This window comes from Sturnira hondurensis, unplaced genomic scaffold, assembly GCF_014824575.4.
Source record: "Sturnira hondurensis isolate 20B ecotype Veracruz unplaced genomic scaffold, ASM1482457v3 Scaffold0001872, whole genome shotgun sequence".
In the NCBI taxonomy this organism is placed as follows: domain Eukaryota; kingdom Metazoa; phylum Chordata; class Mammalia; order Chiroptera; family Phyllostomidae; genus Sturnira; species Sturnira hondurensis.
This window is the reverse complement of record NW_028074503.1, coordinates 27,922,095-27,936,318: the sequence shown is the minus strand read 5'-3', so window position 1 is coordinate 27,936,318 and position 14,224 is coordinate 27,922,095. Positions and strand designations below refer to the sequence as shown.

Below are 14,224 nucleotides of genomic sequence, written 5' to 3'. Positions count from 1 at the left end.
GCACGGGGCTTGGGTAAGAACTCCTGCTGCAGAGCGCGGTTCATGGCAGTCTGTTTGGAAAGACTTGTGCAGGAAAGAAATTTACAGCCGTTCCAGCGCAACGGAAACATCTTTGGAATGTGAGTGCAAATGTTCAGGGGAGATAGCTTGGGCGACTAACCTCTCGGTGCCGAGAGTCTGTGGTGTAAAGCTCTCAATTCCTGCAGAAGAGCCTGTTCCTGTGGCTCTGGTTTCTGAGGGTCAAGGCAGAGGTCGTCAGAGTTTTGGGGAGAAGAAAGTTGACAACATCCTTCCTTTTCGCAGATGGCCATGGCAGAGGTCTCTGTTTGTGCTGGGCCTTTTCTTTTGGTCAATGAGAGAATAGGCTTCCTCGCCCCGGTATCCTTTCTTACTAATAGGAATTGGCGTGATTCCTCAGACACAAAGATTTCCTCTGCTGAGTAAGCGTGAGGCCCCTTAACTTGTGAAAGCATCACCCAGACCGCGGGAGTCTGTCTGTGAGTGAGCGGGGACACAGACCCTCCCTTGGTTTGTGGGAAATACTTCCCTCGGGTGACACTGAAGTTAATTTTTTTGGCAGATACAAGGTGAGGAGTGGAAAGGGGCAGAGGGGGGAGTGTAGAGGTGGACGGACTGGCGTGTGGCGGCTGAATTTCTGGGCCTTGGGAGGTTCATTTTGAGACATTCATGTCCAGAAAAATTCTGTTGTGGACAGGAGTATGATTACATATGCTTTTCTTAAAAAGTCTTCAGGATAGAAGTATGGAGTAAAATGCTTTCGTTCTTATTTCTGCTTCATGGTTGTGACTCTTATAAGAACTGACTGTCTGTGTGCTCAGCCTGCGCTCAGCAGTATCCGTAAACAGTGTGATCACTTCTGGAAAAATAAAGGCAGAATTTTGGAAATTCCCCAATTAAGGAAATAGGGGCTTGAGATGAAAAGTATACATATCATGAATTTCTGCTTGCTGTGGAATTTGAGAATAGAGCAGACCTCAGTGTGTCTTCTAGTGAGTGAGCTCCTCTGGTGCAGAATTATTTTTTGAATCCCTGTCTTCAGCACCAGCTATGCCAACCAAAAAAGAAGGGCAGCTTCTCGGTATCTTGGGCTTCAGGTCTAAATAGCAGATCACAGCTGAAGTGAGTCCCCACTGTGTGGCGAGGTGAGTGCCTTGCATGGAGAGGAAGCTTTTGTGTTCTCCTGTCTCCTCCCCTGTCGAGATGCTGGGTGGAAAACCTCCTAGGTGCTGTGCCCTAAGGAGCTCCAGAAGCCGCTTTATTGTGTTACAACAATGTCCTGTGGACTTACAGGATGAGCACTGTTACATGGAAGCTTGCTTACTCCAGTCCGAATAGCCTTTTGTTTGGAGTAGAGAAATGCTGGTTGTGAGCAACAGGTAGCGAAGTACTGGCCTAGAGAAATGTACACGATTTCAGAAATGCATCAGCTTAAAATTGTGTGTGTGTGTGTCCATCATATTTCTCTTGCAGATTTAACACTAATAATGATAGACATAATGGCTTTCCAAAAAATGGATATTGTAGCTGAACACCAAAAGCTATCAAGTTCTTTATTATTAAGTCATTTTCATTAAAGAGAGTAATGGGATAATATGAATTTATTAATGTGTTTCTGCATAAAATTATCAGAAATAAACACGGTGACTTTTCAGACTTTTGAAATTCTATAGAAAATGACCTGATAGACAACCCAAAGCGGCTACCGGGACTTTTTTTTAGTTCTCACTAAATATGGCAAAACTAATTTAAATCAAATTGGGGTACGGAAATCACACCCAGGCTTAAAATTTTCTTGCCAAATTGCAACCTCATACTACTTTTACTGGCAGAGAAAATCAGATTTATAATGGAAAGTCTGACAGAAACGAAAATGAGCGGAAATAAAGTTTTTCTCAAGATAGTCCAACCTCACAGCGACAGATGACCACCGGCCAGTGGACGGAAAGGGCACCTCCGTGGAGGATGAAAGGGCGAAAAAGGTCTTGCTTTTGGCCCCTTTTGCTGCTTTGACTAGGATGTTGGAGGATCGCAAAGTTTTTTGTGTTTTTTTTTTTTTTTCATCTTGCTGAGATCTTCTGTTTTGGAATGAGATGATGATGTCAACACAACAATTGTTATTAAGGCAGAAATTTTCCCTAAAAGGGAAATTCAGCTTGATGATCAGGAATTGTTCGTCTTCTCTTGCTGGGAATTAGCCAAGTCTCGAGCCCAGCACTGGTTTCGTTACTCGTGTCTCCTGGACAAGGTGTGTGTGGGGCGTGGGGAGCTGGACTCTGGCTGCCACTAATTAAGTGACAATTTCAAGAGTTGGGCCTCTGCTTTTCTCGCCTGTCCCTGGCCCCCACCCCCAAGGCAATTCTAATATTAAAACTGACGGGATTTAAAAATTAGACCTAATCTCAGATACCTTTGCTAAATTTCAGTAGCTTGGAAGCTGTAAGGGGATATTCTTTATATTTAATTTAGTTTCCTCAAAAATCTAGTCGCTTTTGATTTGTTGAAACTTAAATGTGGAAGTTTGTTCTGAAACAATTATATATCAAAAAATGGATTTTTTTCTTTCAATTAGTTTTATTTTTGATACAAAAAATTACAAATTACTTAATTCTAAAACTTGTGGCCCCTTTATCTTTTTTCTTACCTAAATTCAAAATAGAGAGGGTATAAGCAAAAGGCATGAAATCCCTTGTCTCTTTTTATGAAAAGGGCTGTTTAGGACTTGTGTAAGCAGGAATACATTTTGTTTTTTAAATGATATCGGGCATAAGTGTTTGTTTGGGGTGTGCAGGTGTTCAGCCCAGGTCCTTGCGTTCCTTCGTGGTCCCTGTCCCCACTGGGGAAACTACCGAATGGACCTGCTGGTGTCTTGCCCAGCGCTCTATCTACTACCCTTCATTAGGCTTTTCGAATTTGCCATTGTTTGTGTTTGTTGAACCCAGGTTTCCACCAGGATTCTGTAAGCTCCTGGAAGGCAGGGGTGTTGTCAGTTTCATCTTGTACTGTGGGGACTGGTGTTTACTTCTCCAGTGTCACTCTTAGGAATCGTTTTGAGAGCAGAGTCTCAACAGCAGTGCATGGGAACCACACAGTAATAGCATCGTTTTCATGCCTATGAACACCAGAAAAATCACCTTTTCTTAAGGAAAGCCCTTTGGAAGGCCTTCCTTCTAACTTCCTACTTACTGCGCAGACCCTGGAATGGCAGTGTGGTCATATCCTGGAGAGGCACTTGTCACTCACTTTCAAGGGGCTGAGTTCTAGCCTGGTGGCCTCACTGTTCTAGGCCTGAGTGTCCCGAACGATCTGTGTGTTCTGGTGGGTGTGTTGTTGAAACCAAAGGTCCCCCAGGGCCGGTCCTTTTTGAGTGCCCAGTGTGGACCATGGGACAGAAGATTTACGAGTACAGCATTTTGAGACACCCGAGGCCTGCGTTTGTGATGTGTGTGCCATTGTGACTCCGGCCCTGAGCAGCGTTTCTCGGGTGGCAGCACGTTTGTTTTGGGACATCGCTGTGGGTGCACCCCTCTCCCAGCAGCCACCCAGCACCCACCCACCAAAGGAGAGAAGGGAGCTGTTCCTCCATCACACTGCTCAGCACATATTTATTGGCCCTCTAGCAATGTGTTAGGTGCTCTGGAGAAAAACAAAGGGAAGCTCTTTCTTGCACACCCTGCCACTGCAGCTTTCTGGGTTTTAAGCAGGAGAATCAAGCTTCATTTATTTAATTAATTTTTAAAAATCTTGTTGTATACATTTTCAAAGACTTACAAAAGTCACAAAAACAATAAAATAAAGAGGATGTACTCACCACTTAAACAGTTGTTAGTATGTGTTACATTTGCTTCATGTATGTGTGGGGGGGTATGTACACACACACACAGACATATATATATGTATAATTTTTAAGTGGAAGATCTAATAAGATTTCACCCCTAAATTTTTTATCACGAATCTCTTAAAATTAAGAACACTTGCCTATTGAACTAAAATACTGTTATCACCTCTACACAAAATTAACAATAGTTTCCTAATTTAATACCCAATATGTATTTAGATTTCTTCAGTGGTCCCTTGAAAATGTCTTTCATGGCATTTTTGGGGGGTGTCCTTGCATTTATGCGTGGTATTTGGTTTCTGTGTCTCTTTTTAGTTTTTTTATGCTAGACTACATCTTACAGTTTTTAAAAAACATATTTCCTTTAAAGAAATTAGGTTAGTTGTCTTGAAAAATACCCCACTTCTACGATTGTTGGTTTATTTCTTTGTGGAGCTGTTTAATTTGTTACTGTATCACTTGCCTTGCCTACAACTTGAAAATCAGGTCCAGAGCCTATTGCAGACCAAAGCTCAACATGTTGGCCTGAGTATTTCGTAGAAGGTGCTGTGTGCCTCACGTTGCGCTCCGCCATGACAGCGCATGCTGTCATGTTGCCCTTGGTGACACTAACCTGAATCCCTTGGTAAAAACCCAATCTCATCGCTGTAAGTAAACCTTTCCCCTTTTGTATTTAGCAAACAGTCTTTGTGTTGGCACTTGAGCGTTGGGCAGGTATCCGTGCTCCCCAACAGGCTTTAACCTGATTGTGTTAGCATGAATGGTGCTTGCCTGCGTCAGAGGTTTTTAACTAACAGTCTTTTTAAAACTCCATCATCCTTTCTACATTTATAGCGGACATTCTTCTGTAAAGAACTTTCTTTCATTATTCATTTTAGTGTTGTCAATTAAAGTGCTGCATATATGTATATTTATTTATATGCTCTCATATATATATACATATGTAAAATGTTAATAATGCGCACATTAAATACCATCCCTTACCTGGAGGATACTGGAAGCATTAACGCCTTCTTCAAATCTCATATTTTATAAGGCAAACAGTTGTGGCTCAGGCTAATGGTCAGAAAGCTTTAATTGCAGGATGGAGGAGGTATTGCAATTATAGGTCTGTTTCCTGAAAATAAAACTCTAGGTGTTTTTGTTTTTTTTTTTGGATGAAATTTGGAACTTTGTGAAATCGCTGTACCCCTAACAGTTATATTAATTTTGCCATCAGCACTGGAGTTTGTGTAGGTTGTCCTATTACCCCTGCATATTCTATTAATTGTCCTTACAGATCACACAAGGTTGACTGTCAGAGGCTGCCCGACGGGGTGTGGTGGGGACTGTGGTGCTCAATGACGGTGCTCTGTCGAGGACCGGGACACAGTCGTTCCCCCTCCCTGGTCCTCTCACCACCCAGACGTGGCACATAAGTGAATGTCAAAATGAATGAATTTCTCACAGTTAGTTTTGGTTCAACCTAGAAGCTACTTGGGGAAATAATATTACGTACCAGTATAAACCTCTGAGCTCATTATTATATTCTCATTGAGTAATTAAGAAAATGATGCTTAGAGAAGTAAAGCCAAACCGACCTGAGATTTCACCCCAAGTAAGTTTCAGAGCCAGGCTTTGAACCCCAAAGTGTCTGCTTGGAAAGCCAGTGCTTTTCCAGCTGGGCTTTCTTGCTGCCCAGGCCTCTCATGAAGAAGCTTCTAGGCACAGAGTTCTATATCAGAGCCCATCTGGAAAGTACTTTTGGTAGATTCCAGTATCACTGCAGAATTCAGGCCTTAACATAGTGCCAAAAAAAGATTAGCCTCACTCAGGTTTGCTCGGGGCGGACTACAACTCCGGACCCAGTGAGTGCGGGGAGGTGGAGAAGAGGGTGGGGTGCACTGCTCCCGAAGACCCAGTCCCACCTTTAAAAGAAAAAATAAAGCGCACGTGTCTATGTGAATGATCTCTTCGGTAACATCCTCGGAATTAGCATATGCAATTTCATTAAAACCAATGAAGATTTCCTGTGAAAAGGCTGGGGTAGAATATGCCAATTCACATTTCAGCAACAGCATGAACACTTCCTGAAAAATGCATAGATTATATTTGGGCTTTGCTTTTTGTGCAAAGCGGGCAGAAATGTGGCTTGCTATCACTCGGATTTGGACTCATCATATATCAAATTATTCTTCCAAAAAAAATGCAAGAACTACTTAGAATGAAATTTTGAACTAATGCTTTTAGCAGGCTCTTAAATGTGACCCTCCAAATTTTTGGTGATGACATTTTATTCACTTGTGAAGTGTATGCAGACAACTATGTGTTAGAATCATAGGGCAAATTCTTTTTTTTTAATCTTTACTCGAGGACATTTTTTTTTGTTGCTTTCAGAGAGAAAGGGGTTGGGGGATAGAGAAGGAGAGGGAGAGACATCGATATGAGAAAGAAACATCGATGTGTTGCCTTTTCGTATGCACCCCAACTGGGGATTGAACCCACAACCTGGGTATATGCCCTGACTGGTAATTGAACCCATGACCTTTCAGTCTACAGAATGATGTTCCAACCAACTAAGCCACCCAGCCTGGGCTATAGGTAAGTTTTATCCAACAGTTCAGGACAGCTAGTGCATAAAACCACCCGAATTGCTTTGACATGACCTTTATAAAACATCAAAGAAGTAAAGTCCTGGTGTCCAAAGTGAAATTTTACCAGAATCTTGGCGGTAACTTCTCTTCTTATGAAAAGGACTCGTAGGTTTTAGTAACTACTGCGATTTGGGCTACAATTCATCTCCAGAATTCTGATACGTAAAGTGAAGGGGAGGATCAGTTGACGAAGAAACAAACCGTTGACTTAACTCTGAGGTGCACTTCCTAGAGCCTGGGGCTGAAACAGACCCACGCATCATGCGGAGATCTGCGTGGCCCTCTCTAGCTCTCTTGTAAGAAAGAAAACGTACAGTTCAGCATAAGGAAAGCCTTGCAATATGAAGTGGCAGAAATATTTACTCCTTTGCCTCCGATCGTGCTCGAAAGGAAGAAAATGTCTCCCGAAACTCTTAAAACTGAAACCCAAAGTTAAAATTACGTGAGTACTGTGAGATACCCACCAAACCCCACTATTGGGGTTAAAAGGCAGCACGTCAGAAAGGAACAGGTGCTGAGCCTGCTGCTCTGCCCGAGAGCGGTGACCTGCCTAGAACCGAAGATGCCCGTCCTCTGAAGAGGTGCGTGCGTGTTCTGACCGTTCAAGTGAACTTCCTTACCTTGGCCTTCACTCACGGACACACTGAGCGGAGCCTCCTAAAGCGGGGGGCCTTGTGTGTTCAGTGTGTTACTTATTTAGTAGGAGTAGTTTCTTGGGAGAAGAAACCAGGCCAGAATACCTAGCCGCGTTGGCTCTAGTATTTCTAACCCACACAGGTTTTTTCATAGAATGCCACTTACCGTTTTTCAGGCACGTTTGTGCTTAACAAAGGACTAAGTCAGATAGATGTCGGTGGGGCAGTGTCTTTAGCCGGTGCAGCCCCAGGCTGTGTTGTCTGTATCATCGCTGTCACACGGGGCCCGGCACAAATGACGCCTCTCTTTCACTATAAAATCTTTTCTTGAAAAATCATGAACATGTAATTCTGACAGCAGTATCTCATTCAAACACACCATGTGATATTTCAGGTGAAATGTTCAAATTAACACTATAAATGATCACACCCATATTATTACCCCACCAACCACGCTCAGGCAGGCGTTACTTCCACCCCACTCTGGGTTCCAATGGTGCCCGTTGAAATCTGTGTATCCCTCGATTCTGTTGGCCTCCGCTTTCAAAAGACATTTTCCGGGGAAGGCTTTCCATGATGTTTTTAAAAAGTAACCAGGTGTATTTTATTTTCGGCCCACCTCAGAGCCACATTCTTGCGAATTTGGGACAATGACAATTCAATGATAAGAAAGTAATTAAGGAAGAACGTCATGAGATTTGCAAGCAGTGACCATCCTCTGGAGCTCTAGATGCGGGGGGGCTATGTGTGTCCGGGTTTGGTCGTGCGTGCAATGCAAAGTAATCCGAGTTCATTTGCATGGTGATCGTGAGCAGCAGGGCACTGAATCTGTCCTGTTTTATCGGTATTGTATACAGTAAGTTATTAAATTTCATCTCTGTAATACACCTGCAGTAAAGTAGCAAAACATTGCTGCACTTAAGGAACATGTGTGTGTGGTACAGTGCCCTCCCCTATCATTTCAGCCCCCCCCCCAACAGCTGCTTACAGATTTCAAGTTCCATTGTATGTATTCCCCTGAGCCCACCTCTAATAATCGAGGCCCATCTGCCATTGCAGTATTATAGGCATATGTAGTTTTATTGAAAACTATACCTGTAAAAAATTAAATAACTTCTACCTCGATTAAATTGGCAAGCTACCTTTTGCAAAGATCATATTACAGATCTCCTGAGACTCGGTGAGTTCATTTTATTCTTATATTACAAGTCACTAAATATGTTATTTTTATTTAGCCAAATAGCTAGGTTTTCTCGTACTTTGATGATGTCACTTTTATCTATTCTCACTTTTGTTTTTCTTTTACCTATATCTTAGATATTATTAAAAATACCGAGTAGGCCTTATGAAGGAAATACTGAGCGACTGGCTACAGCGAACACCGGCTAAAGTCAACAGGAAAGGTCCCTAGAATGGAGCTTTTATTGTTAACTGGTTATTACATAGACAGAAAACTTACAAAATCAGGATCAAAATCTTGATTCGTCTTGTGCTTTGATAGAGATTTTTACCAGCGTCTTTGAGATCCACTCGATCATCATAGTGGAACGATGGGAAGTGATAGGAAGAGGGACTGAGTGAGTAGATCATGCAAGCACAGGCCGGTTAAATTGGGTTAAATTCCTGCTGGGTTAAATCCCTTATCTGAACGCTTACTTTTCGCTGAATATTGGGCCAATTATGAACATCTATAAAATAATTTTATCTAAACAGAAATAATAGTAAATATTTGGTGGGATAAAATATTTCTGAGCATAACTTCATTCTTACTTGTGGCATATAGGGTATCTGTATAAGTTATTCACAGTGAGTTAATCATACCTTTATTACAGTGAGTTATTCATACCACTATCACAGTGATTCAGCTAAGTAGAAAAGTTTAGAAATTGGCTTCATATTGCTATAGACAAATCCAAAGGCAAGGTGCCCACTATATGCATAGGAAGAAACTATATACCCTTTTGGGAGAATACGAAGGTAACTCATTCCGTAGTTTCTTAGAAAGGAAGAAGGTGTTGTGTTGTTCAGAGGGACTATGTGTGAATGGACTGAGGGGATAAGGATGGGTCCCTATCCCCAAAGCAAGCATGGACTCAGAAAATAGGTACCTGGATGACAGTCAAAAGTAAATGGTTCCATAGGATGAAGTCACCCATACGTGTTAAGTGGTAGTTGTGGTGGAAAAGGTAGAATATCAAGTCGCATTACTGATCACCACTCAGGGTTAAAAATAGCCACATGTTTAAATGATGACTATTCTTTTGCCAAAAATATTGAATAAAATCCTTTGCCATTTGGTTTCACTGGGGGTCACTTGGACTTGTGAGTTTATGCCCTGTCTGTTGTAATCAGCTATGGTATTTTCTGCCTTTCCTGCCTTTGGTTCACAAGAATTCAGTGTTTAATGAGGATAAAAACCTGAATCCCAGGTGGGGTTATTGCTTTCCCCTGGGACCAAAACCCCAAGAGAATAAGGTTTCAAGATCTTAGATTTCAACTTTAAAAGCTTTTTTCGTCAATAGAAAATTGCATTCTAAATTCTATGCAAACTTTTTGAGCAGAACCCTTGCACATCTGTGGAGCACAGCTAGTTTCGGCCATCCCACCCCTTTGAAGCCCTTGCACTGAACTTTCTTCCTTTGGACATTAGTCGCTGCAGTGGAAATACCTATTACCAGTACTTTTGAACCGTGAGGTCCGTCACACTGGAGCTCTGCAACTTGGAGCTGTCACGTGGAAACCGTCTGGTATGGCACTACAGCAGCGGTGGCTAAAGATCTGCTAGGGACAGTGACATGTGCGTGGCAAGGAAGCATGTCGACAGCTGCTACTACCAATCACTGTCCCTTAAGGAGTCTTTCTGCATCTCTGCCATTTAACTGTCTCAACCAAAGAGAAGTCATTAATATGGACCTATTCTTCTGAGTCCTACTCTCACTTAGCTTCCAAGTATGATTTGCTTGCATTTGTTTTCAGGGTGTAAGTCCTGGGTGCCATTTTGCCAATGGAAAGAATATTTATGTTTGGAGTATTGTATGTGGGGGAAGGGGTTATTCTTTGATTTTTAGGAGAACTCGTTCTCTAGTGGCTTTTGCGAATAACATGTATACCCTGTCATACTTGGACTCCAGACCCCCTCTATTCCATACTTCATTACAAAGCTTCATTTCGTTATATCCTAGGTAACTGTACTCTCTTCTAAAATCCTATAGTGCGCCTGCAGAAGCCCACAGATGTCAAGGTTAGAAACTCCTATGGAGTTCTATCCAGTATGTCTTGCTTACTTACCTGGTGCAGTATTTATAGGTATTGCTGTAGAAACAGAAGGCAAACATATTTAATCAACTCTGTAGAACATCACCCAAACAGAATTTTCCAGAATATTATAATACATCTTCATTTGGGGGTTCTAGAGCTTTTTTAATCCTCACCCAAGGACATTCCCCCCCTCATTACTTTTAGAGAGAGCAGAAGGGAGAGAGAGAAACATAGATGTGAGAGAAATGTCAATTGGTCTCCTCCTGCTCATGCCAGGCCAGGGGGTGGAACCCAGGCATGTGCCCTGACCAGGAGCCGAACCAGTGACCTTTCAGTTACAGGACCATGCTCCAACCAGCTGAGCCAGACTTGCCAAGGCAGTAATTACTACAGAATATTATTCTTTGCCCGCCTGCGAGATCATGATATGACTATCTTGGTAGAGGGCTTGAGCTCATAATAGTCTGGTTAACCTGATTTGAGACTCTAGTGGATAACTTTTCAGATTCATATACTTACCTCTATTTAGATGTATTTTTTTAGGGACCAGAGTCAAATTTGATAATTACCAATTAGAAAATTCATCCAAGATACTTTGTTTTTAACCTTGAATTTCACTGATTAAATTTTCTTTCTGCACCAGTTCTTTCGTCTGTGTCCATTGGCGTGGTGACCGGTCCACCATCTGAGGCTGCTTTGTCTCTCTCACCCTGTTGGCCCTCAGTTTTCAGGTTTTATGAATTCTGCTTTTTATACCAATGAACCTGCCCAGTCCCCCAAACTCTGCTTCCCTCCCCCCTCCTCCCACAGTGCGCCGCTGGAGTGGGGATCTCCTCAGAACCCCACTATTGGCCTTGCTTAGTGTCCCTCCATGTGCAGCTCATCGCATCCCGGCCCTTCTGTGCACCGGCCTCGTCCTGCGGACTCGCCACGTGCATCCTGTGCTCCAGCCACGGGAGCTGCTCGTGGCTTCCCGATAGGCTCTTTCCTGCCTCTCTCTGTCCTGCACATGGAGGACAGAGAGCCCCTTCCACTGACCCGCCGTATCTTCTTCCTGCCTCCTCCTCTCCTCCCTGCACCAGGTAACTCACACTCTTTGTCCAAGATTCTGCTTGTGCCTTGTTTTCTCTGGGGACCCTTGATGTCATGACCATGCCAGAGATAGGTGGCTCTCTTTTGGGCACAGGTGGCCTGTAGCACATTTCTCTGTCCTAACAATTGTCACTCTCTCTAGAGCCAGGAAGGGCCAGGGACTAGGCCTGTCATCTCTGTTCCCAGTGCCTGGTGGGGGTCACCCAGTGAGTGAGCGCTGGAGAGTCAGTGGACGGATGAGCAAGTGAATAAGGGAAACAAATAAGTAACAAATTGTGGGACTTGTGAGCAAATAACTTACATTTAAGTACTTTTATGCAGATATCTTATCTTACATTAATTATGACAGTGACCCAGCGCATTAGGAACTATTTTGAATCCCTATTTCATTGATAATGAAATAGAGACTCAGAGCACTTTGTCACCAGTAGTAGTAAGTGGCAGAAATGGGACTGGGACTCCAGATTTGTCACTGTATCTACCACCTCTTTGACTCTGGGTAAGGTTGGCACAGCTTTTTGCCATAGCAAGTGTCCTGCAGTCTCAGAGGCAGTCGCAGCTCTCTTTATTTGTTACCTTGGGGTCCTCTTGCTTATTGAACTCTGCCGGTAAGAGACTGCGCTTCTGAAGAGGACACGATGAACCCAGCAGTGTGTGCAGCAAGGGCACTGTCATTAGAGAGCCAAAAAGGAGAAGATGTTGAGTGTTTCCCCTAAGAAATTACAAATCACATACAACATGGTCCATCTTTCCTACACTTTCAGTCACCTGTCAGTGGTGGCACCTCTCTCCACCACCAGCCCACAATGAAAGGACCACAGGGCACAGAGAGTGAAGAAGCCTGGGAGCTGGGGTGAAGTGAGGTACCCACAGTGTCCTGGGTGCCAGGTGCACCCCCTTTACTCTCCCCGGCGCGCCCTGCTCTGCAGAGGGTGGACAGGAGCAGGGAAGAAGTGGGTGAGTTGAGTGGATCATGATTTACTTCCTCGAGTTTCCTCCACATGAGTCTTTTTCTTATAACCTTGAGGTTATAAGAAAGGCCGTGGAAAAACATTAATAATGATAATGAGTTTAGCTTTGGTCTGTGCTGTTGAAATCCTTAAGGATAGCATGTTAGAGTAGGAAAGGACATAAGGACACCTGGTGCCCAGTGCCACGGTGCAGCAGATGGGACACTCAGGCTCAGAGACGTGGAGAGACCTGTCCACGTTACCCAGCAGACCTCACGTGCGTGGCCTTGCACAGGACAGTGAAGAGTCCGCTAGCCTGTAAGGCTGAAATTTTTCCTGGATGTCTCTGTAGCCTCTTAATTAGAAAAAACACAGGGCCACCCCAGACCAAGAAGTAAGAGCCAGAAGCAGCTGGAAATTCATCCTGAAGAAATTTCTCAACGACTGTCCCTTTGTTCAGCTACCCGCTGAATCACATTGTCACGGAGCCAGGGGGTATCAATTGCTTGTAAATACTGAGTTTTTGAAATGTCACTGTAACACTGGAAAAATGTTGTCTCAAAAGGTTGCCAAAGTGATAGAATCCTGACATTGTAAATACCAGCCAACACAAGTGCTCATAAATGACAGGAATAAAAATATACTTGACTAAATCCATAATAATCACTGGTAACACTGTTTCCCCTCAGTGACCAGGAGCTGCAAACTTGGATAAAAAGCACATGTGCAGATATCCTTGATGTGTCTGAGCCTCTAGCCATTCCAGAATATTTTGATAGAAAAGCTTCCTAAATATGTAAATGCTTTACAATAACTAAGAGGCAAATGTGCGTGGTAGAGTGGATCTGGAGAGAGCCCTGACTCGGCGTGTGCACAGAGGGCTGCAAAGGCCTCCATTGTTCTGGTCAGCACCAAACAGTGAGCAGGCCGAACAGGACGGTCAGCTCTCTATTTTCGGTAGATGCGATTCCTAGAAGGTCCCCTTGCCATGAGCAAAAGCTCACTCACATGCCATGTTCTGGAGAGAAGGAAAACAGGGAATGAACCTAGACACTACACCCTCAGAGCTACAAAGGCAGCATCCCACAAGAACTGGACTGGACTTCTGCTCTAGAGGGATGGGTCAGCAGTCAAGGCTCCCTCCAGCTCTAGAACTTCTATCGCCCAGCCCAGGCTCCTTCGTCTCAGCAACTTCCTGCTCTGTGGGAGTGACTGCCTCCTTCCCTTCTCTGTTCAGCGTGAACACGGTGCCTGGGTGTCGGGGGGCTCCTGGCGGAGATGGAAAGGTGGCCTGCCAGTATCTCCCAGCCTCCCTCCCTGCTCTAAGCACCCCTCACATTCCTGTCCCTCTGGCACGCTCAGGCAGTGGGGACGCTCAGGCAGTGGGGACGTCGTGACAGAGGGCAGGATCCTCCCACTTTCCACCTGATGGAGGACAGGCCAGCGGCGTGGGAGAGCAGTCCCAGGAGCGGCCTCGCCACTGCTCTGATGTTGCGTGTGTGGAAGAACAGGGGCTGTCTGGGTCCCCCACCCCCAGCTCCCTCTGTCTCAGTGAGCACAGCTTTCTTAAGCAAAAATGAAAGGCTGTATTCAATATCAGAAAATATCCAGTACTGATGAGATTGGAGAAAACGACAATGTGTTTCACATTGCAATTTGACATTGGACCAAGAAATTATGTCAGTTGGGCTTCTTGGATGTTTATGCGTAGGAAAGAGTTCCTAAGAAGGAAAAAGCTCTCAGTCAGGAGGTGCCCATTTTAGTATTAGCTGGAACAGTGGAGAGGAGTTTCAGAGGAAC

General features: G+C 44.0%; 1 protein-coding gene across 16 annotated transcripts in view; it reads left to right on the top strand.

Annotated features, from left to right (window-relative positions):
* TCF4 (transcription factor 4) overlaps positions 1-14,224 on the top strand; it is a 332,565-nt gene that overhangs the window by 170,427 nt on the left and 147,914 nt on the right. Inside the window, exon 1 of one of the 16 annotated variants that reach the window (XM_037034759.1) lies at positions 508-587. The exons of the other annotated variants lie outside the window; for them this stretch is intronic. The gene's annotated coding sequence lies outside the window, so the exon portion shown is untranslated. Of the gene's footprint in view, positions 1-507; positions 588-14,224 lie in introns of those variants that run through there. 16 annotated transcript variants of the gene reach the window in all.